General features: G+C 48.0%; 1 pseudogene; it reads right to left on the bottom strand.

The window, feature by feature from the left end:
* Positions 1-7,839: 7,839 nt before the first annotated feature.
* LOC119921888 lies at positions 7,840-21,607 on the bottom strand (annotated as a pseudogene).
* Between the last annotated feature and the right edge of the window lie 1,012 nt (positions 21,608-22,619).

Raw genomic sequence — 22,619 nt, forward strand, 5'->3', positions numbered from 1 at the left:
CTTGAAGCCCAGGGTGAGGAGTTTCTGCCTGATGCACAGATTGATTGGTAGCCACTGGAGATTTTTGAGGAGGGTAGTAATATGCCCAGAGCGTTTCTGGACAAAGATAATCCGGGCAGCAGCATGAAGTATGGATTGAAGTGGAGAGAGACACAAGGATGGGAGATCAGAGAGAAGGCTGGTGCAGTAGTCCAGACGGGATAGGATGAGAGCTTGAATGAGCAGGGTTGCGGTTTGGATGGAGAGGAAAGGGCGGATCTTGGCAATGTTGCGGAGCAACACTTATGCCTTATAACACTTAGTCACTTATGCCTGTCTCCTCCATTAGACTGAAAGCTTCCTGTTGGGTGGGAATGTGTCACTTGTTCATTTTGTACTCCCATGTGCTCAGTACAGTGCACCACAGTCAGTAGGCTCTCTAGGAATGCTGCTGCTTCTATTGTTACTCATGAACAAATGACCATCTGTCTTTTCATCACAGATTGCCTGGGGCTAAATGAACTGAATTCTTGTAAGGATTTCTCCTGTAATAGAGTTTCTACTAATCACTGTGGCATTTATTAAGCACTTACTCTACGCGCAAACACTGTGCCAAACACAGGGGAAGATATAAAACAATCAGGTCGGACACAATCCCTGTTCCAACTGGAGCTCCGAGTCTAAAGGGGAAGGAGAACAGGTACTGAAATCGCCGTTTTACTGCTGAAGCAGAAGTCGTGGGTTCTAATTCCGACTCTGCCACCTGTCAGCTGTGTGACTTTGGGAAGTCACTTAACCTTTCTGTGTCTCGGTTACATGTTCTGCAAAACGGGAATTAAGACTGTGAGCCCCACGTGGGACAACCTGATAACCTTGTATCTACCGCAGCGCTTAGAACGGTGCTTCTGAGGCACAGAATAATGACGTGACTTGTCCAAGGTCACAAAGTAGACGTGTGGCAGAGCGGAGATTAGAACCCAGGTCCTAGTGACTCCAGGTCCGTGCCCTACCCACTAATCCAAGCTGTGCCTACCAGCTACTTTGGATTGTACTCTCCCAAGAACATAGAACAGTGCTCTCCACACGGTACGTCTTCAATAAATACCATTGATTAGTGGCCTTGGGAAGTCGCTAACTGCTCTGTGACTCAGTTCCTTCATCCCTTCTAGACTGTGAGCCCACTGTTGGGTAGGGACCGTCTCTATGTGTTGCCAGCTTGTACTTCCCAAGCGCATAGTACAGTTCACTGAAAACAGTAAGCGCTCAATAAATACGATTGAATGAATGAATGAATGAATCCCTAAAATAGGGATTAAAGCTGTAAGACCTACGTGGGACAGGGACTCTGTCTGACCTGATTACCTTGAATCTATTCCAACACTCAGTATCACGCCCGGCACATCAATTAGTCATCGAGCCATTACTGTGCACAGAGCACTGAACAAAGCGCTTGGGACGGCTTGCTTGTCCCGGCGTCGACCCCCAGCCCACGTCCTCCCCCTGGCCTGGAATGCCCTCCCTCCCCACATCCGCCAAGCTAGCTCTCTTCCTCCCTTCAAGGCCCTACTGAGAGCTCACATCCTCCAGGAGGCCTTCCCGGACTGAGCCCCCTCCTTCCTCTCCCACTCCCCCCTCATTCCCCCCTGCCTTACCTCCTTCCCTTCCTCACAACACCTGTATATATGTATACATGTTTGTACATATTTCTTATTCTATTTATTTTACTTGTACATATCTATTCTATTTATTTTATTTTGTTAATATGTTTGGTTTTGTTCTCTCTCTTCCCCTTCTAGACTGTGAGCCCACTGTTGGGTAGGGACCGTCTCTATATGTTGCCAACTTGTACTTCCCAAGCGCTTAGTACAGTGCTATGCACACAGTAAGTGCTCACTAAATACGATTGATTGATTGATTGATTGTTTGGGAGAGTACAAACGTAGCAATATAAGAGCTGGTAGACATATTCCCTGCACAGTCTAGAGGGAAGCAGGCCTCTAACAATGATCATTAAACAAACCCAAACAAAAAAAAAGGAGAGTGAGGATCTTAATCCCCATTTTCCAGGCACAGGGAGGCGAAGTGACCTGCCCAAAATTACACACAGGACCAGTGACAGTGGAAGAGCCAGGACTCCTGGTTCCCAGACCCAAGTTCTTTTCCATGAGGCATGTTAGGAATCAATCAATCAGCGGTATTTAGCTGATTATCAGCTTGTTGTGGTCAGAGCACTGTACTAAGCGATGGAGAGAGTGACAGAATCACCCAGCTCCGAACGGAAGCTGTCCACCTAACCCAAGTGGGTGGACTAGTTATGAACACATTTATTTATTCATGAAAATTATTAATATTTATAAACAAATTTACTTATTTATATTGTGTGTCTCCACCGGTAGCTCACTATGGGCTGACAATGTGCCTACCAACTCTGTTATATTGTTATAGCTTACTCTCCCAAGCGCTTAGTCCAGTGCTCTGCACACAGTAAGCGCTCAATAAATACGATTCAATGAATGAATGAATGCTCTGCTCACAGTAAGCACTCAGTGAATATCATGGATATATCACAGTGAATATTACGGATCGGTTTCCGTGAGGGAAACGTGATATTGTCTTTTCCAGAGTATGCCAATCCTCCAGACACTGTGAATCATCAGGAAGGGGCTCACGGCTGAGAAGGTGAAAGCCAACAGCATGCGACTACTCATCGACAGGGTGGACTTCTCTCTCATGTTCAATAAGACGCTCAACATGATCGAATGTCGCCTGTAGGGGAGGACGAAGAGGGTGACCAGGGCCACGACCCTCTTGGCTGCCCTGACCTCGGGCATCGCCCCGGGGGACCATCCGGGTGCGAGGAGGTGGCAGACTCGCCGGTGGTTCCTGTGCAGGACAAACACCATGGAGCCTCTGGCCATTTTTACGAGCTCCACGAAGAACAGGTCGTGGAGGGAGAACGTTACGGCCATGAGCAGGTCGGTTTTCGCGCTGTCGCTGACTTTAGTGCAATATTTCAGGGCCAGCATGAGTCGAACGCTGCTGCTGTTTTGCAGACCTCTCATGTTCATCACTGTATAGAAATCTACCTTCACATTGAGGCCCCAAGACAGGAGGCAGGAGAGGACGACACACCCAAGTAATCTGGCTTTGATCCGGGCCCACCGGGGGGTCCTGGGGCTGATGGTGACAGCCTGGAAGACGCTCAGGAGGCAGGTGCCGCAGATGACCATGCCTCGGGCCACGTGGCACATGTACAAGAAGATTCAACATTTGAGGTCATCCAGGAAATGTCTCCGACCCCACGCTGACAGGGTCTCTGGAATCCCGTTGGTCAGGAGCATGATGGCTTTGGCCAGCGTCACTTGTGCGAGGATCACGTCGGGGGCGCTGAGCTTGAGGCTGACGGACACCGCGTGGGTATAGAACACGAAGAGGAATCCGTTCGCAGAGAGGCCGGCGATGAGCTGGAGGAAATTGGCCATCCCGAAAGCCATTTCGGTGGCGTTCATGCTTCGGAGCTTCCAGCTGGGATCAAATGATTCTTTCTCGAGGGCGATCTGGGCTGGGGGAGAGAAATGAGGGGAAGCAGAACAGTAGGGAAACAAGAAGAGAGAGAGAAAGTAGTGCACTTTTCCAAGAGTATGTCTCTGTGCCCCTTATAGGAAACATCACAGTGCGCTGCACAGAATAAGCGCTCAATAAATACCGATGATTGAGAAACAATGTGTCCTAGTGGATAGAGCACGGGCCTGGAACTCAGAAGGACCTGGGTTCTAATCCAGGATCTGCCACTCTTCTAATGTGGGACCTTACTACAACCCAACCAGCACACTTTGCTCCTCTAATGCCAAACTACTCCCCGTAACTCGATCTCATATCTTTCACTGCCCACCTCTCACCCATGACCTGCCTCTGGCCCGGAACACCCTCCCTCCTCATCTCCGACAGACAATGGTTCTCTCTGTCTTCAGAGCCTTATTGAAGGCGCATCTCCTCCAGGAGGCCTTTCCTAAGTCCCCCTTTCCTCTTCTCCTGCTCCCTCAGAGTCACCTTGACTTTCTCCCGTTACACCAAATGCGATTTAATGAATGAATGAATCCTCCCTCCCAGCCCCACGGCACATATGTCCATATCTTCTAGACTGTGAGCCCGTTGTGAGCAGGGATTGTCTCTATTGCTGAGTTGTACTTCCCAAACGCTTAGAACAGTGTTCTGCACACAATAAGCACTCAATAAATACTACTGAATGAATGAATTGGTCATTTATTTATTTATATTAATATCTCTCTCCCCCTCTAGACTGTAAGCTTGTTGTGGGCAGGGAACGTTTTTGTTACATTGTACTCTCCCTAGCGCTTAGTTCAGTACAATACACAGAGTAAGGGCTCAATAAGTACATCTGACTGACTGACCAACTGATTACCCCGGAGAAACAGAGTAGGCGGGAGGGGCGATCCTTGAGGCACAAACAAAAGTGTCAAACACTGTTCTAAGTAATGGGGTCGATACAGAGAAGCAGCATGGCCTAGTGGAAAGACCACGGGGCTGAGCGTCAGAGGACCTGGGTTCTAATCTCGGCTCGACCACTTGTCTGCTGTGCGACGTTAGTAACTCACTTAATTTCTCCGTGCCTCAGTTTTCTCATCTGCAAAATTGAGATTCAATACCTGAGACCCTGCGGGACCTGATTATCTAATGTCTATCCCAGCGCTTAGTACAGTGCTTGACCCATAGTAAATTCTTAAACACCGGAGTTATTATTATTCAAGTTAATCAGGACAGGCACAGTCTCTTTCCTAAGTGGGGCTTATGGTGAAAGAGGATGAGCAGATATTTAAATCCCCTTTACAGATAAATAAACTGAGGCATGGTGAATCTAAAGTGACTTGATCAAGCTCCTATGAAATCAGTCAATGGTATTTATTGAGCACTTACGATGTGCAGAACACCATACAAAACACTTCAGAGTGTCCAATATAACAGAGTTGGTAGACGTGTTCCCTGCTTGTAAGGACCTTACAGACATTAATCAATCAATCAATGGTATTTATTGAGCGCTTATTGTGTGCAGAGCACAGTACAGAGCGCTTTAGAGAGTCCAGTATAGCAGAGATGGTTGACACTCTCCCTGCCCACAAGGGGCTTACAGTCTAGAAGAGGAGACAGAAAATGACCATTCAATAATCAACTGATGGTATTCATTGAGGACTTATTGCATGCTGAGCACTGTACTAAACACTTCAGGGAGCCAGTCAGTTAGTAAACTGTATTTATTGAGTTCTTAGTGTACTGTACTAAGCTCTTGGGAGAGTACACCACAATAATGTAACCATATCACACTCACAATATAACAGAGAATCCAATACAACAGAGTTGGCAGATATGCTCCCCGAAATAAAGCAGTTTATTGACGGGGGGGGGGCACAGAGCACTCTATTAAGCGCTGAGAAGCAGTATAGCCTAATGGATAGAGCACCTGCCTGTCAGTCAGAAGGACCTAGCCTCTAATCCCGGCTCCGCTGTTTGTCTGCTGTCACTTCACATCTCTGGGCATCAGTTACCTTATCTACATGGGAATTAAAATTGAGCTCTCCACGTGGGATATGGACTGTGTCCAACTGGATTAGCTGGTATATACCCCAGAGGTTAGTACAGTGCCTGGCACATGGTAAGTGCTTAATAAATATAATTTAATGAAAACAAATGAATGCCTGGAAATCCCTCTGGCAGCGGGGCAGCTCTAACATACTCACCCATCGCTCGTGCTGGCTGGGAGGGCATCTCTCAGAGAGCAGGTTCTGAGGTGGTGAGGCTGCATTTATCAGCTGTTCTCTTGTCTTTCCCTCCCTCGGGGGGCGATTACCAAGTATCTAAGTGAGTCATGGACCATTAATCCGCTCTGACACTCAGACAGGCTCATCCCCGGAGGACCCCGGAAGGTCCCGACATCCTAAAACAAGATCGCTCAGGACTCCCACCCCTCCACAGTCTATTGCTAATGGACGCATCGGAGGCCGCTCTGAGGAGCTAGAGGCCGCTCTTCGGAGACGGAGACCGCTCCGGGAGGGCAGAGACCGCTCTGAGGGGACGGAGGTCGCTCTCCGGAGACGTAGGCCGTTCTAAAGAAATAGAGGCCGCTCTGAGGAAATGGAGGCTACTCTGCGGAGATAGTAGCCACTCTGAAGAGACAGAAGCCACTCTGAGGAAACAGAGGCCGCTCTGCGGAGATAAAGACCTCTCTGAGGGGGCAGAGACTGCTCTGAGGAGAAAGAGACTGCTCTATGGAGGCAGATACCGCTCTGAGGAGACAGAGGCCGCTCTAAGGAGACAGAGGCCACTCTGAGGAGGGGAGGCTGCTATGCTGAGATAGTAGCCACTCTGAAGAGATAGAAACCACTCTGAGGAAACAGAGGCCACTCGGAGGACACAGAGACTGCTCAGCGGGGACAGAGACTACTCTATGGAGACAGAGGCTGCTCTGAGCCGAAGGAGGCCACTCTACAGAAATAGAAGCCACTTTGAGGAGGCAGAAGCCACTCTAAGGATACAAAGGACACTGTGAGGAAACACATCAAAGGCGTCTTTAAGACAGAGGCCCTGTCTTGCATCACCCAGGCGCCTCACGGATCAGCTCTGCCTGGTTGCCTATCGTGTGTCTGACACTCTCACCCTTCAGAGCCTGCCTAGCCCCAGATGCTCTTGTCTTACAGATGCAGCGTGGTCTAGTGTATAGAGCCCAGGCTTAGGAGTCAGAAGGACCTGGGTTCTAATGACACATTCGTCACTCGTTTGTTATATGAATTTGGGCAAGTCACTTAACATCTCTGTGCCTTCATTTCCTCCTCTGTTAAACGGGGATTTAATTCGTATTCTCATGTGGGATAGGGACTGTGTCCGACCCGATTACCTTGTAATTTTCCCAGGTCATAGACCAATGCTTGGCACATTCTATGCACTTAAAAAGTATCATAATTACTATCCCACAATGCCCTTAATGGTAAAGGTCCCATGAGGTACTTGGGGCCCCAAGCCTCTCCAGCCTTTCTATTCACCCCTTACCCTGCGTTCAGCTCCCTGGGTCACATCATCTCTCTCTGTCTTAGACTTTCCAGGTTGAAGAATTAGTTCTGGGCTCTTCACTTAAGCACTATTTTCAACCCCTTCTGCAGGGTGGTCTAGTGGAAAGGCACAGGCTTGGTGTTGAAGGAATTAGGCTATAATCCTGGTTCTACCACTGGCCTGCTGGGAGATCTTGGGCATATTACTGAACTTCGCTCCATCTATGTTTCCTCATCTACAAAATGGAGCTAAGACATCCGTTCTCCCCCTTAACTGGGTATATTGGGTACCTCAGGGACTGGGTCAGGTGTGACTTTTTAAATGATACGTTTTAGTGCTTACTACGTGCCAAAGACTAAGGCCTGGGCTAGTTACAATATAATCGTGTCCCACATGGGGCTCACAGTCTAACTAGGAGGGAGCCCAGATATTGAATTTACGTTTTACTCAGTCAGTCATTTGCATTTATTGAACACTTACTGTGTGCAGAGAGCCGTATTAAGTGCTGGGGAGAGTACCATACAACAATAAACTGACATATCTCCTGCCCGCAATGAGCTTGCAGTCTGGAAGTAGAGACACACATTAATATAAATGAATTACACATATGAGGGAACTGAGGCACACAGAAGCGAAGTGACTTGCACACAGGTAAATTTCACCAAGAATGTTGCCTTCCTTAAGGACCGAGAATTACATAGGGGATTTTTCTTCAGCATGAGTTCTCCGGTGACTAACCACGGCTGAGGCTTGACTGAAAGCCTTTCCACGCCCATTACGGCTGTGGACGTTTGCTCCTTTTTAAGTTTTCTGGTGGTTAATGAGCGTTGACCCATGACCAAAAGCCTTCCAACACTCGATACATATGTAAGGTTTCTCCCTGGTGTGAATTCTCTGATGGTTCACAAGGCCCGGACCTTGACTTTCCGCAGTCGTTGCTTTTCCGCAGTCGTTGCATTTGTAGGGTTTCTCCCCAGTGTGAATTCTCTCGTGTTTAATAAGGGTCGAGGAGTCTTTGGAAGCTTACCCACACCCACTCTATCTGTACGGTTTCTCCCCGGTGTGAATCCTCTGATGCGTCGCAAGGACCGAGTGATCGCTAAAGGCTTTCCCACTTTAGCTACACTGATAGGGTCTCTGTCCCAAGTGGATCCTCCGAAACCTCGTCCGGGGAGAGGTCTGACTAAAGACTTTTCCACATTCGTTACATCCGTAGGGCTTCTCTCCGGTGTGAATCCTCTGATGGTTGACAAACGTCGAGTGATCGCTGAAGTCCTTTCCACATCCGTCGCACCTGTAAGGTTTATTCCCAGTTTGAATCCTCTGGTGGTTGATGAGGACAGAGCATTGACCAAACGCTTTCCCGCACTCGCCATATCTATACTGTTTCTCTCCCTTGTGGATCCGATGATGCTTGACCAGGGTCGAGGAGTCCCAGAAGGCTTTGCTGTAGTCGCTGTATCGATTCTCTCGGGTGTGGATGTTCCACTGCTTAGTCAGGACTGAATGCTGGCTGAAGACATTTCTGCATTCGCTTCATCGGTAGGGTTTCTCCCCGGTGTGAATCAGCTGGTGTGTCCCAAGGACCGAGTGGTGGCTGAAAGCTTTCTCACACTGGTGACACCTCTAAGGTTTCTCTCCAGTATGGATTCTTTGATGCATAACGAGAGTGCAGTGTCAACTGAACGCTTTTCCGCATTTTGTACAGTCGTGAGACCTCTTCTCCCGGGAGGACTTCTTACAGGCATCTTCGGGGATCCTGAAACCGGCATCCTGTCCGGGAACTTTTCTTTTTCTCCAACCCTGGGACCTTGTTGAGCTGCCCACGTCTTCCCAGCGTTGACCTTCCCCGGAAGGCCCTGGGATAGTGTGGGAGAGCTTCCTGGAGACTGCCCTATGGAAAACGTCTTCTTTGACCCTCTCTGGCTTCCGGGGAATGGGCTCGTTGGTTTTGGTTGTGGTTTCACAACCTGGAACGAACAAAAATATAAAAAGTCGGCTATCTCTTAGGTTGCCTATTCAGGCTATGGGAGTGAACGTGTTAGCTTGTCTACTAAGTAAAAGATTTGGAGGGGTGGAAGTGTCAACCAATCAACCAATCAATGGTATTTATTGAGTGCTTGCTATGTGCAGAACACTGAACTAAGCACTTGGGAGAGCACAATACACCGTAATTAACACTAGAATTAGTGTCCAAGAGGAGAAGAGGAGTCCGATTATGCAATAATGTGAGTCAAACAGAAATGTCTTACCGTCAGCTTTAAAACACTCAAAACTGTTACCATTATTATGTAGTTATACTATAGGATTTCTTTATATTGTTTACGTACTGGTCTGCCCAGTGTGGGCAGGGATTGTCTCTCTATATTGCTGAATTGTACTTTCCAAGCGCTTAGTACAGTGCTCTGCACACAGTAAACACTACAAAAATACGATTGAATGAATGAATATTAATGATGAGAAGCAAAGCTTGAGAAGCAGAGTGGCCTAGTGGAAAGAGCCCAGAACTGGGATTTGGAAGGCTTGGGTTCTTATCCCGGCTCCAGCACTTGTCTGCTGTGTGACCCTTGGCCTTGGTTTCCTCACCTGTGGAACAGAACCTCCCCGACTGAACCCTCATTTTCTCTTCTCCCACGCCCTTCTGTGTCACCCTTGAACTTGGATTTGCACCCTTTATTCACCCCACCTTCAGCCCCACAGCGCTAATGTCCATATCCATATTTACATTAATGTCTCCCTCCCTCTCTAGACTATGAAAGTACTTTGTAGGAAGGGAATATGTCTACCAACACAGATTAAAGGGTTTAGAACTATACTAAACGCTTGGGAGGGTAAGCGCTCAATAAATGTCATTGATAGATTGAGGATTTAATCCTACTCCGTCCTACTTAGGCTTTGAGCCCCATGTCGGGCAGGGACTGTATACAACATGATTATCTACCTCAGCACTTAGTAAAAGAAAGCTGGTGGGCAGGGAACGTCTCTACCAACTCTGTTATACTGTACTCTCCCAAGTGTTCAGTACAGTGCTCAACAAACAATAAGTGCTCAATAGATTAATTTGGACAAGCCACTTAATATCTCTATGCTTCAGTTCCCTCAATTGTAAAATGGGGATTAAGGCTGTGAGCCCCATGCGGGACAGAGACTGCCCAATCTGACTGGCCTGTAGCTACCCCAGCACTTAGTACAGTTCCTGGCACATAGTGAATTCTTAATAAATACTATGTATATATATATATATATATATATATATACTAATAAATATATAGTATTTATTAAGAATTTATATATATATAGTCACTTAACTTCTCTGTGCCTCAGTTACCTCATCTGTAAAATGGAGATTGAAAGTGTGAGCCCTATATGGGACAACCTGATTACTGTATCTACCCCAGCGCTTAAAACAGTGCTTGGCACATAGTAAGTGCTTAATTAATATATATGTATATATTATAATTATATATATATAATTACACACACTCCTATTTACACAAACATATGATTGACTGATGAAAAAAGTACCATTTACATATATGATTGATAAATACCATTAAAATATATAATTGATTAACATACCACTAAAATATACATGATTGATTAACAATAATTATATTAATAATAATAATAATAATAATAATGGTATTTTTTAAGCTCTTACTATGTGCCAAGCACTGTTTTAAGCCCTGGGGTAGATACAGGCTAGTCAGATTGGGCAGTCTCTGTCCCGCATGGGGCTCACAGCCTTAATCCCCATTTTACAATTGAGGGAACTGAAGCATAGAGAAATTCTAGCACTGTTCTAGAAACTGGGATAGATACAAGGTTATCAGGTCGTCCCACTTGGGGCTCACAGTCTTGATCCTCATTTTTTCAGATGAGTTAACTGAGGCACAAAAAAGTTAAGTGAATTGCCCACAGTCATACAGCTGACAAGTGGCAGAGTCGGGGTTAGAGCCTGTGACCTCTGACTCTCAACCTGTGCTCTTTTCACTAAGCCATGCCGCTTCTCTGACAAATACCATTACAATATACAATACGTATATGTATATATGCAAAAATGAAGTTAAGGCGTGTTCTGTTTAGTCTAAGGCCAACAACAGGAGGACCTAAGGAGGATTTAAGCCGGTAATGTCCTAGGCCCAGAGAACCTGGTAGAGAGTAGTACTGTAACCTACCACACCAGTAGGAGTCCCCTGTGCTCAGGAGTAATAATGAATAAATAATTATAATTATGGTATTTGTTAAGTGCTTACTATGTGCCAAGCACTCTTCTAAGAACAGGGGTAGATACTAGCTAATCATGTTGGACACAGTCCCTACCCCACATATAGCTCGCGGTCTTAATCTCCATTTTGCAGATGAGGGACCTTAGGCACAGTGAATTAAAGTGGCTTGCCCATGGTCACATAGCAGATACGTGGAGGAGCCTGGATTAAATAAATCCCACATCTTCTGACTCCCAAGCCCGGGATCTTTCCACTAAGCCACGCTGCTACTCCTGCTATTGAGTACAACGGGTACCATCTGAATACAGGCAACTTTGCAATTCCCTTACGCTTGTTTTATTTTGTTGTCTGTCTCCCCGTTCTAGACTGTGAGCCCATTGTTGGGTAGGGACCATCTCTATGTGTTGCCGATTTGTACTTCCCAAGCGCTTAGTACGGTGCTCTGCACACAGTAAGTGCTCAATAAATACGATTGAATGAATGAATAAATGAATGTTTATATTAATTAAGACCACACCTCTCATCTTAACAAACAATTGATACCTGCCTCATCCCTCAGTCAAACCAATCTCTCTTGGACATCTATAACCTACCTTTTTTTTAATGGCATTGGTTAAGTGTTTACTATGATCTAGGTACTGTACTCAGCGCTGAGGTAGACACAAGCTAATCGGGTTGGACTCAGTCCCTGTCGCACGTGGGGCTCACAGCCTCGATTCCCATTGTACAGATGAGGGAACAGAAAGGTAAAGTGACTTGTCCATGGTCACCCAGCAGGTGATCCCCATTTTACCGATGAGGAAACAGAGAGGTGAAGTGACTTGTCCACTGTCACCCAGAAGACCATGGTGGAGCCGGGATTGGAACCCAAGTCCAGGTCCTCTACCTCCCGTGTGTCCACTAGGCCATTGTAACGCCAGCCTACTCACTGTACCTCGATCTCATCTATTTCACTGCCAATCTCGTGCCCATGTCCTGCCTCAATCCTGAAACTCCCTCCCTCCTCAAACCCGAAAGACACTTCCTCTCCCCTCCCTTCAAAGCCTTATTGAAGGCCCACCTCCTCCAAGATGTCTTCTCTGACCAAGCCCTCCTTTCCTCTTCTCCCACTCCCTTCTGCGTCGCCCTGACTTGATCCCTTTATTCACATCCCCTCCGAGCCCCACACCACTTATTTCCACATCTATCATTCATGTATTTCTATTCATGTGTGTTTCCCCCTCTAGATTGCCAGCTCGTTGAGGAAATGTTTCTGTTTATTGTTATATTGTCCTGTCACAAGCACTTAGCACAGTGCTTTGCACACAGTAAGCGCTCAGTACATACTATTGAATGAATGAATGAATGAAATGATGCCGCGCAGCTTCTCCATCGAAAGAAAACCCCTCAGCCGCTCGCCAGACGAGGGTAAAGTGCTCACCCATAGCTAGGAGGTTCCGGTAGTTCTCCAGAGTCACTTCCCAGTACAGGCGGAGCTCGGTGGGACACAGGCGCGCCCACTCCTCGGAGCTGAAGGTCACGGCAATGTCCTCGAACGTCAGTGACCCCTGAAAGATCACAGGATCTCCTCGCTCAGTTCTCGCCCCTTTTCCCTTCGCCACCCTCAGACCAGCAGGGAGTTGGGGAGTTGGGGGGGCTGCACCCAGCGCTTAGCACAGTGTCTATCACATAGTTAAGCGCTTAATACATCATATTATTATTATCATTGTTATTATTATTATTATTATTATTATTATTATCATTATTATTATCAGGGTTGGATGATGGGTCAGGGAAGGAACTTGGTAGGGAGGAAGAGAGTAAGGTGAAGTGAAGGAGAAAAACAAAGAAGCCCATCATCATTGGCATTTATCGAGTGCTCACTATGTTCGGAGCACTGTTCTAGGTACTTCGGAGACCATGATACAACAGTTGGTTGACACATTCCCTGCCCACAACGAGCTTACAGTCTAGAGGCCTGGCACATAATAATAATAATAATAATAATAATAATAATAATAATAATAATAATAATAATAATATGTATTAAGCACGTACTATGTGCAAAGCACTGTTCTAAGCGCTGGGGAGATTACAAGGTGATCAGGTTGCCCCACATGGGGCTCACAGTCTTAATCCCCATTTTACATATGAGGTAATTGAGGCACAGAGAAGTTTAGTGACTTGCCCAAAGTCACACAGCTGACAGTTTGCGGAGCCTGGATTTGAACCCGTGACCTCTTATTCCAAAGCCCGGGATCTTTCCACTGAGCAACACTGCTTCTCCTAATAATGGAATTTGTTAAGCGCTTACTATGTGCAAAGCACTGTTCTAAGGGCTGGGGAGGATACAATAATAATAATAATAATAATAATAATAATAGTAGTATTTGTTAAGCCCTTACTATGTGTAAAGCACTGTTCTAAGATCTGGGGAGGTTACAAGGTGATCAAGTTGTCCCACCAGAGGCTTGCAATTTTAACCCTCATTTCACAGATGAGTCAACTGAGGCCCAGAGAAGCTAGGTGACTTGGCCAAAGTCACACAGCTGACAATTGGCAGAGTCTGGATTTGAACTCATTACCTCTGACTCACAAGCCCGTGCTCTTTCCATTGAGCCCCGCTGCTTCTCATAATAAGCGCTTAAAAATACTACTATTACTATTATTATTATAACAGCATTTTTAATAGTATTATTATTATAATAGTATTTTATAATAATAGTGATATTTGTTAAGCAGTTACTATGTGCCAAGCATTGTTCTAATGTTGTTCCGAGAATCAGCGAGTGAGACCCAAGTAGAAATTTAGAAGTGGATTTTATTAGCGCGCGGCTGCAAGGGGCCAGGGACCCAGATCAAGCAGCCCTGATCCCATTCTCACTGCGTCTTTTATTCAGTTACAGCAACATGGGAGGGAGCATTTAGGAATTTCAGGAATCCAATTAGGACCAACAGGATGCTGTAAATTCTCTGTTTTTACTGCCTTGTAAAGGTTGTTGTTATCTGCCATATGGCCTTGTATAGATAGGTGTGTAAATTCTGTTATCTTCTGTTGTCACTGTCTTGTCAGGATGTCATCTGACCTAGGACCTTACATAGATAAGTGTTACTTGTTTAATGGCCTTGAAGGCATCTGTTGCAGACAATACAAAAAGGAGTTGTTCTCTCAGCCTGCACAAAATGGAGTCAGTCATGTCAAGTCCGCTAGTGGACAACAGGGATGGCTTTTGTCAGGCAGGTCAGGGTGGGGGAGGCCTTGGTTAGGCAGGTTTTGTGGCGGGAAGTTTTTGCGGGCATTCTTCTTCCGTGAAGAAGGGTGTACAAAGGGATGGGAGGAAGGGATGGGAAAACAAAATGGATATCAGACAAGCCCGATCACAACATTCCCCACTTCTTATGGACAGAGTGTCAAACCCTTGACACGTTTGTGGCGACATCGTCATACCGGCCAATGGGCTCAGTTTGTAGGGATTGATAGTGGAGATCCCTAATGAGGAGCAGCTTAACAGAGTTGATGCGGGACTTAACAAATTCTAGGAGGCGATTCACTAAGCAGGGTCCGACGAGCAGGGCAACTACGAGGAGAAACAAGGGGCCAGCCAGGGCAGACACAAGCATGGTTAACCACGGGGATGTCCGGAAAAGACTCTGGTACCAGGTTTCGGCCCGTTCACGCTCCCTTTGCCTGTCTGCTAAATTTTTCCTCACCCGAGAGAGGCTCTCCTGAACAACTCCAGAGTTATTCGCATAAAAGCAGCAGGCCTCTCCCAGGGCGGCACAGAGGCCACCCTGTCTCAGAAACAATAAGTCCAAACCCCTCCGGTTCTGGAGGACCATCTCCGCTAGGGAGTCAACCTGTCGCTCCAGAGTGGAAATGGAGTGCTCAAGGTGGGTGAGGTCAATATGCACCTGGGTGCTGAGTTCTCTGTAGCTAGCCTCCCCCCCGCACCAGTGCGGTAGTGCCCAGGGCGGCAGAACCCGCTAAACCCAACTCCACTAGAATGGGGATGAACAGCGGGGCAGCCCGCTTATGACAGAGGGACCAATCCTCCCGCAGGGAAAAGTGGTCCCACCCATCAACGCCAGGCAACAAGGACACTCTGGGGACGATGGAGACTAGCACACAGAGAGGGCCACCGGGGTGAGCAAGGAAAACTCGGGCTGAAACACATCGAGTGATTCCGTCCAAACACGCCCACCAGGTGCCCGGTGGGGCGGGGAAGTAAGCAGAACCGGAGGAGGACCGTACCATCACATTGAGGGAGCAGACAGGCGAGTATGGGGAGGCATGGAGGTTCATGTTATCCGAGATTAAGCAAACCCTAGAGCCCTGGACATCCCCAAGAGTCAACCCTGGCTGGTCCCATTCACAGTTGTCAGAATCGGAGGTGGTAGACACAGGGTTATTGATAGCCACTCCAACATAGTATGGAGGCTGGGCATCCATGCATAGCCAACAGCTTAGGCCCAGGTCCGGTCGAGTGGAGTTGATCACTCCCTAAACGGCCTGTAAGAGGCCCATGACTGAAGGATGAGGGGGTTTCTGGCTGGAGGACCCCCCCCTCACCTGGCTCTGGAGAGACAATTTCCCCGGCGGGTGTCTGAGGGGGTGGGACAGCGGAGGACGGGGCCCAAGGTAAGGACTGGGCAGTGGAGGACGGGGCCTGAGGTATGGACTGGACAGTGGAGGACGGGGCCCGAGGTAAGGACTGGACAGTGGAGGACGGGGCCCGAGGACTAGGGAGGATTTTGGGGGGCAGAGCTGATTTTCCAAGGGGACCGATTGGCAAGTAGGACGTTACAGGGGATTGCTTAGCAATGGTAAAGATAATCCCAGGGTCCGCCCAGGCCCTATTTCTGCCATCTAATCTCATGCCCCACGAATGGGGAGTATTCCAGAACCTACTCTCAGGGTCGCGAAGGGTGAGAAACAAGGTTGTGGATACGGGGGTTGGGTCCTTTTGGATAGTCAAGTGCGGATCCGTCCCCACGCGGCCTTCTTTGGCCCCACAAGCCGCCCCGCGGAACGAGGATACTACAATGGCAGTCACACAGGCGCAGTTTGGGCAGAAATGGGACGACCTATCCAGGAAACTGGCATCCCAGCCATCTGTAAGGAACCCCAGGCACATTCTTACTTCAGAAAACGGATTACTACAGGGGAAGCGCCTCCGATCGAGGTGGGGAAGAGGGAGCATAAATCCAACCGGAAATACCGGCCATCATTCAAACCTTGGTTATGGGTCCATGTACCTTCTTCTGCATAGAATGTCCAGAGTACCTGATCCCCCTTCTTCATCGTCCAGGTGTTTTGGGGTTTTGGGGCATGAGGGTTGAATGACATCGAGGGAGAGGGGGTCATTAGGGAGGCGAGGAGGAGGAAATGCGGGAGAGTCTTAGCTTTAAGGGGTCAGCCTGTGCCTCCACCTTCCATGTCGGGGCCGCAGCAGGTTTCACTCGACTGTGATGGAGCCAGACAGGAACGGAGTCATCCTTGACGGCTGTTGGCGTGGTCAGGATGACGGTGTAACGGCCCTTCCACTTAGGCTCCAAGCCGGAGGCGGTGATTTTCTTGACCAGGACCGAGTCCCCGGGTTGGAAGGCGTGTGCGGGTGCAGAGGTGGGAACTGGCAGGGCGTTTCGGACAGATTTCAGGGGTGTTCCCTGTGTTTTCTGGAGACCCTGCCGGAACTTAATCAAGGAAGAATTAGTAGCGTCCGCCCTGAGTTCCTCCCTGATTAGAGGGAGGATTGGCGGGGGTCTACCAAACAGAATCTCAAAAGGTGCGAGACCCGACTTATTGGGGGTACATCGGCTTCGGAGTAGGGCCAGTGGGAGGAGCATGACCCAATTTTCCTGAGTTTCAAGGACCAGTTTGGTAAGGAATTCCTTAAGAGTTCGGTTGGTCCTTTCTACCTGACCTGAACTCTGTGGTTGATAGGCACAGTGTAATTTCCATTCTATTCCTAAAGCTTTGCCTATGCCTTGGGACACGTTGGCTATGAATGCTGGACCATTTTCAGACCCGAGTCCCAGTGGGAGACCAAATCGTGGGAGAAGTTCATTTAGAATCTTTTTCACCACTACCATGGCTGTTTCGTGTTTAACTGGGAAAGCTTCTACCCACCCTTAAAAGTGTCAACAAATACCAGGAGGTATCGATAGCCTGCCGCGGGGGGTTTCACCTCTGTAAAGTCTACCTCCCAGTTTTCTCCTGGCTGCAATCCCGGCAATCTGACTCCTGAGGGAGCAGCCTTCCCCTGCTTCGCATTTACCTGTGCACATGTTCCACACCGAGTGGTTATGCTAGCTTAAGGGGCTGTCCAAGTGTGGGATAAAGTACCTATCTCTCAACAACAAGCCCATCTTTCGTGCCCCCACATGGGTGATCTGGTGTAGCCACGTGATCCATTCTGTCCCTACTGCCTCAGGGACAAACATTCTTCCCTCTGGAAGGCCCCACCATCCTGACCCGTCTCTAGTCCCCCCTTTTTGTTTTGCGAAGGAATCATCCGAGGGGGAGTAGTGAGGGGCCGGTGTATCATTAGGGTCAAAAACAGGGCATAAGGGGGCAACGCCGGGAGGGGACTTTGCCGCCTCTCGGGCAGCCTCATCCGCCGCCTGATTGCCAGTGGCCTCGAGTGAGTCCCCGTGCTGGTGCCTGGGGCGATGGATGCTGGCCACCCGGGCCGGCATCCAGACTGCGTCTAGTAAAGACAAAATCTCCTTATTTTTAATGGTTTTTCCCGCTGAGGTTAAGAGCCCTCCCAACAAGTTTACCCCCGGCTTCGGGTATGATTAGGAATTTTTCCGAGAAGTTTGACCCTAGGTATTCTAGTTCTAAGGTCTCTGTAACAGGGACCTGGAAGTTCTCCCTCTGCACCCCCGAGATCCTAATGATTTCCTTCTCGATTCTGGCCCCGATCGGCAGTCTGGTTAGAGACGATCGGGTAGCGCCCGTGCCTATCAAAGATATAACATTGTTAATCTTGTTTTTCTCTGCCCACCTTCAAATTTGTCAAGGGCTCAGGGTGGGCTTGTTCTATGGGCTCCTGATCCCCCTAGTCTTCCCCCTCCACGAAGGAATTACTAAAATTATCTCCTGTCCCTTCTCTTTCTCCTTCACACACACTTACTCTAACCTTCATACACATACAATTTCCTTCAGAGGCAATCTCTCCACCCCTCATTCCCCCCTTATGGGACACCTGCTTCGCAGGGTGTAGATACCTGAGCAGACAATTTCCTTCAACTGCAATTTTTTCACCTTCCCTTTTCCTTCATGTACCTAGAACTCTTTTCTTTTTCCTGCTGAGGACACTCTCTTTTCATATGCCCCTGCCGACCGCAGGTGTAACAAGTCATGATCAACTTTGCCACCATCTGCACGATTTATATCATAATCTTTCTTTGCTTTTCCTGTTGTTTTGGAGTCTGCAACATCACTTTGGTGTGCCGGTTTTTCTCTTTCTTCCCCCTCTATCTTTCTTCTCATCTATTTCCTTCAGCACAAATTTACCCACCGACAGCTGCCAGACTGCGGCATACACAAATTCCCCATCATTCCGGGGTTCCCTCATAATTACATAGATGTTCAATTCTTGGCAAACCCAGTCCTCGGAGGATCCGTACTTTGGCCAGAAGACGTTCCCTCCGAGGTGGGCGCCAGCCCAAGTTAGGCAGTAATATGTAATTATTTAATAATAATTTTTATAATTAATTTCTTCTCTTTTCTCTTATACTTTGAAAGTTCATCGGACTGCCTTCCGGAATTTCTGGGTGGGACTTCCCACCACTCGGTTTTGACTGAGATTTTTCCTTTTCCCACCTTCATTTCCTCAAGTCAAACAGACACTCCCGTCACTTTCTAGTATCTAGAGAACTTTAACCGTGCACTGACCACGGTACTAAGCGCTTATGGAAACACGTACAACGATAAGTAACCTCCCCCGTTCATATTTTGGAGGTCCATCCCAATACTCGAATCTGGGTACCTTTAATGGGGCCTATGCCACTCGACTCTCTCTGAGAGTCCAGGGCGGGCTCTCAAACTGCGGGACGTCCCGAAGGGCGCCTGGGTTACAAGGAGGGGGAAGATCATCCTCCTAGGACTCCTGGAGGACCTTTTTGGGGGGGTGTCCCTGGAAGGGAGCCCTTTTTTAGGTTGGGCAAAAAGAACTCGGATGCCCCTTTTCAGGGAGCAGTTTTTCAACCAGGGAGGGGGGTGGGTAATGAGGTCCAGCCAAACGTCAATATAGGGGAACTGATCGGGGTGGCCAGGGGTCCCAGTCACAATTCTCCAAACCTTGTTTACAATTTGCTTATCAAAACTACCCTGAGGGGGCCACCCCACCCCGAAGGTGGGCCACTCATTCATGCAAAATGGAATGAGCTTCAGTTTCTTTAGGGTAATCCCATAATCATACCCATCCCGGTATCCTTTTTTAAAGTGACTGAGCATACAGTTCAAAGGCGTTTCTGGCGTGCTGGCTGAACCTCCCATTCATACAACACAGAGACACAAACAAACAACAACCTGGAGGCGAACACATCCTTCCAGTAGACATTGGAGAAGTTGCCCTGAAGATATTCGTCCCCGATCCAGGTGGAAACCTGCCTGGCAGTCTGTGAGCGAGGAGGTTTCAGACAGAGGATCGTAAAACAGAATTTCCTAAAGGCAACGCTTCCACATATAGAACAGATTCACAGACAACCGCGGAACCAGAACCAGAACCAGAATCGGGCAGTGACCCAACGTCTTGGGGTGCCCGGGGAATCGAGGCGCAAAGCGCTAACTGCCGCGTCCGGCACTCGTTCCCTCCAGAAAACAGAAACCAGGTTACCTCCGGAAGTAGTTGATCGTTGCCGATCCCAGGATCCACCAGGCCGAAATGAGGATCAGTCGGCGTCAGGGGACAGTTTAGACCTCTCAGCCTTGAGTTCCGGGGCCCTGGAACGTCTCAGGGGCCGGCCCCCCTAGAAGTCAGAGCAGAATGGTCTCCTTCCCCCGAGGCCGAGGTCCTCCCAGGTTGGGTCTCCACGGTGACACGGGACACCGTGCATCTCACTAGGGCCTCCAAATGTTGTTCCGAGAATCAGCGAGTGAGACCCAAGTAGAAATTTAGAAGTGGATTTTATTAGCGCGCGGCTGCAAGGGGCCAGGGACCCAGATCAAGCAGCCCTGATCCCATTCTCACTGCGTCTTTTATTCAGTTACAGCAACATGGGAGGGAGCATTTAGGAATTTCAGGAATCCAATTAGGACCAACAGGATGCTGTAAATTCTCTGTTTTTACTGCCTTGTAAAGGTTGTTGTTATCTGCCATATGGCCTTGTATAGATAGGTGTGTAAATTCTGTTATCTTCTGTTGTCACTGTCTTGTCAGGATGTCATCTGACCTAGGACCTTACATAGATAAGTGTTACTTGTTTAATGGCCTTGAAGGCATCTGTTGCAGACAATACAAAAAGGAGTTGTTCTCTCAGCCTGCACAAAATGGAGTCAGTCATGTCAAGTCCGCTAGTGGACAACAGGGATGGCTTTTGTCAGGCAGGTCAGGGTGGGGGAGGCCTTGGTTAGGCAGGTTTTGTGGCGGGAAGTTTTTGCGGGCATTCTTCTTCCGTGAAGAAGGGTGTACAAAGGGATGGGAGGAAGGGATGGGAAAACAAAATGGATATCAGACAAACCCGATCACAACACTAAGCGCTGGGGGAGATACAATGTCATAGAGTGTCCAACATGGGGCTCACAGTCTTAATCCTCATTTTGCAAATCAGGTAACTGAGGCACAGAGAAGTTAAGTGACTTGCCCTAAATCACACAGCTGATAAGTGATATTAGCCGGGGAGACAGGTATTAATCAATCAATTGATGGTATTTATTGAGAGCTTACTTTGTGCAGAGCACTGGACTAAGAGTTTGGGAGAAAACAGTACTAAAGAGTTGGTAGACATTTTCCCTGTCCACAAGGAGTTTACAGGCTAGAGGGGGAGGCATAAGTTAATATATCAGTGGTATTTACTGAGCATGTCTTGTAGTGAATGTATCTTTTTATTGTTGTTTTGTATCGTCCCAAGTGCTTAGTCCAGTGCTTTGCACACAGTTAGCACACACTAAATACGGTTGAATACTAAGCTCTTGGGAGAGTACAATACAATGATTGGTAGACATGTTCCCTGCCCACAACAAGCTTAAAGTCTAGAGTACAAGAAGTTGAGACTGCCACCCTGATAGTTTTGAATCTACCCCGGGGTTTAGTGCAGTGTCTACCCCACACAGACATGGGGGAGTGTCCAGCAGGGAGTGTACGTCCAATATAAGCAAGGCAAACCTTGGGCAGCAGCAAGGGGGAGCTCATTGTGAACAAGAAATGTGTCTCCTTATTTTTGTACTGTCCTCTCCCAAGTGCTTAGTACAGTGCTCTGCACACAGCACGCGCTCAATGAATATGACTGAACGGATTAAATGAATGAATCAAGCTCGGGATGGGCAGACGGAACCCCAGTTCACTTGAGTCCTGGCTTGGACAAAGGCGGCCATGGCGGTGGCCATTTTCTTGCCTCTTGGCCTCCCGGCCTGAGGCAGGGAAGTGCCTTGTGGGGCGGGCGGCGCTGAAGGAGTTGAAAATAAACACGAATGATAATAATAATAATAATAATAATAATAATAATAATAATAATAATAATAATAATAATAGCATTTGTTAAACGCTTACTGTGCGCCAAGATCCCCGAACCCTCATGGAAGCTGGTCTGAAACCCTCCGCCTCCTGCCCCGGGTGTGTTCCAGGTGACGGAAGACCCCCACACCTCAGGAGGTGCTCCTGGGGATTCAGGAGCACGGGGTTGGGATGAACTAAGGCGGAAAAGATGCCGAGAATCACAGCAGCGGGAATGTCTCCATCGGGAGCAGAGATCTGAGAGTTTCCAGCTTTCGGTCATCCAAGCAGTCAGTCAATCGGATTTATTGAGCGCATACTGTGTGCAGAGCACTGTACTAAACTGTTGGAAAGTACAACTGGGCAACAGAGCCAAACCCTACCCAAGAACTGCCTCACAGTTTGAGAGTATTTGTTAAGCGCTTACTTTGTGCTAGGCACTGTAGTAAGCGCTGGGGTAGATACAAGGTTGGACACGGTCTCTGCCCCACATGGGGTTCACAGTCTTGATCCCTATTTTGCAGGTGAGGGAACTGAGTTACGGAGAAGTTAAGTGAGATGGCTAAGGTCACACATCAAACAAGAGACCCTTGTACAGTGCCTGACACATAGTTAAGCGCTTAACAAATAACATAATTATTATTAATAATAAGACACAGAGAGGGCATTAGGACCCTTAACCTCTGACATTTTCTCTTTTGTTTTAAGTTTG

The sequence above is a fragment of the Tachyglossus aculeatus genome, unplaced genomic scaffold (genome assembly GCF_015852505.1).
Source record: "Tachyglossus aculeatus isolate mTacAcu1 unplaced genomic scaffold, mTacAcu1.pri SUPER_32, whole genome shotgun sequence".
NCBI classification, from domain to species: domain Eukaryota; kingdom Metazoa; phylum Chordata; class Mammalia; order Monotremata; family Tachyglossidae; genus Tachyglossus; species Tachyglossus aculeatus.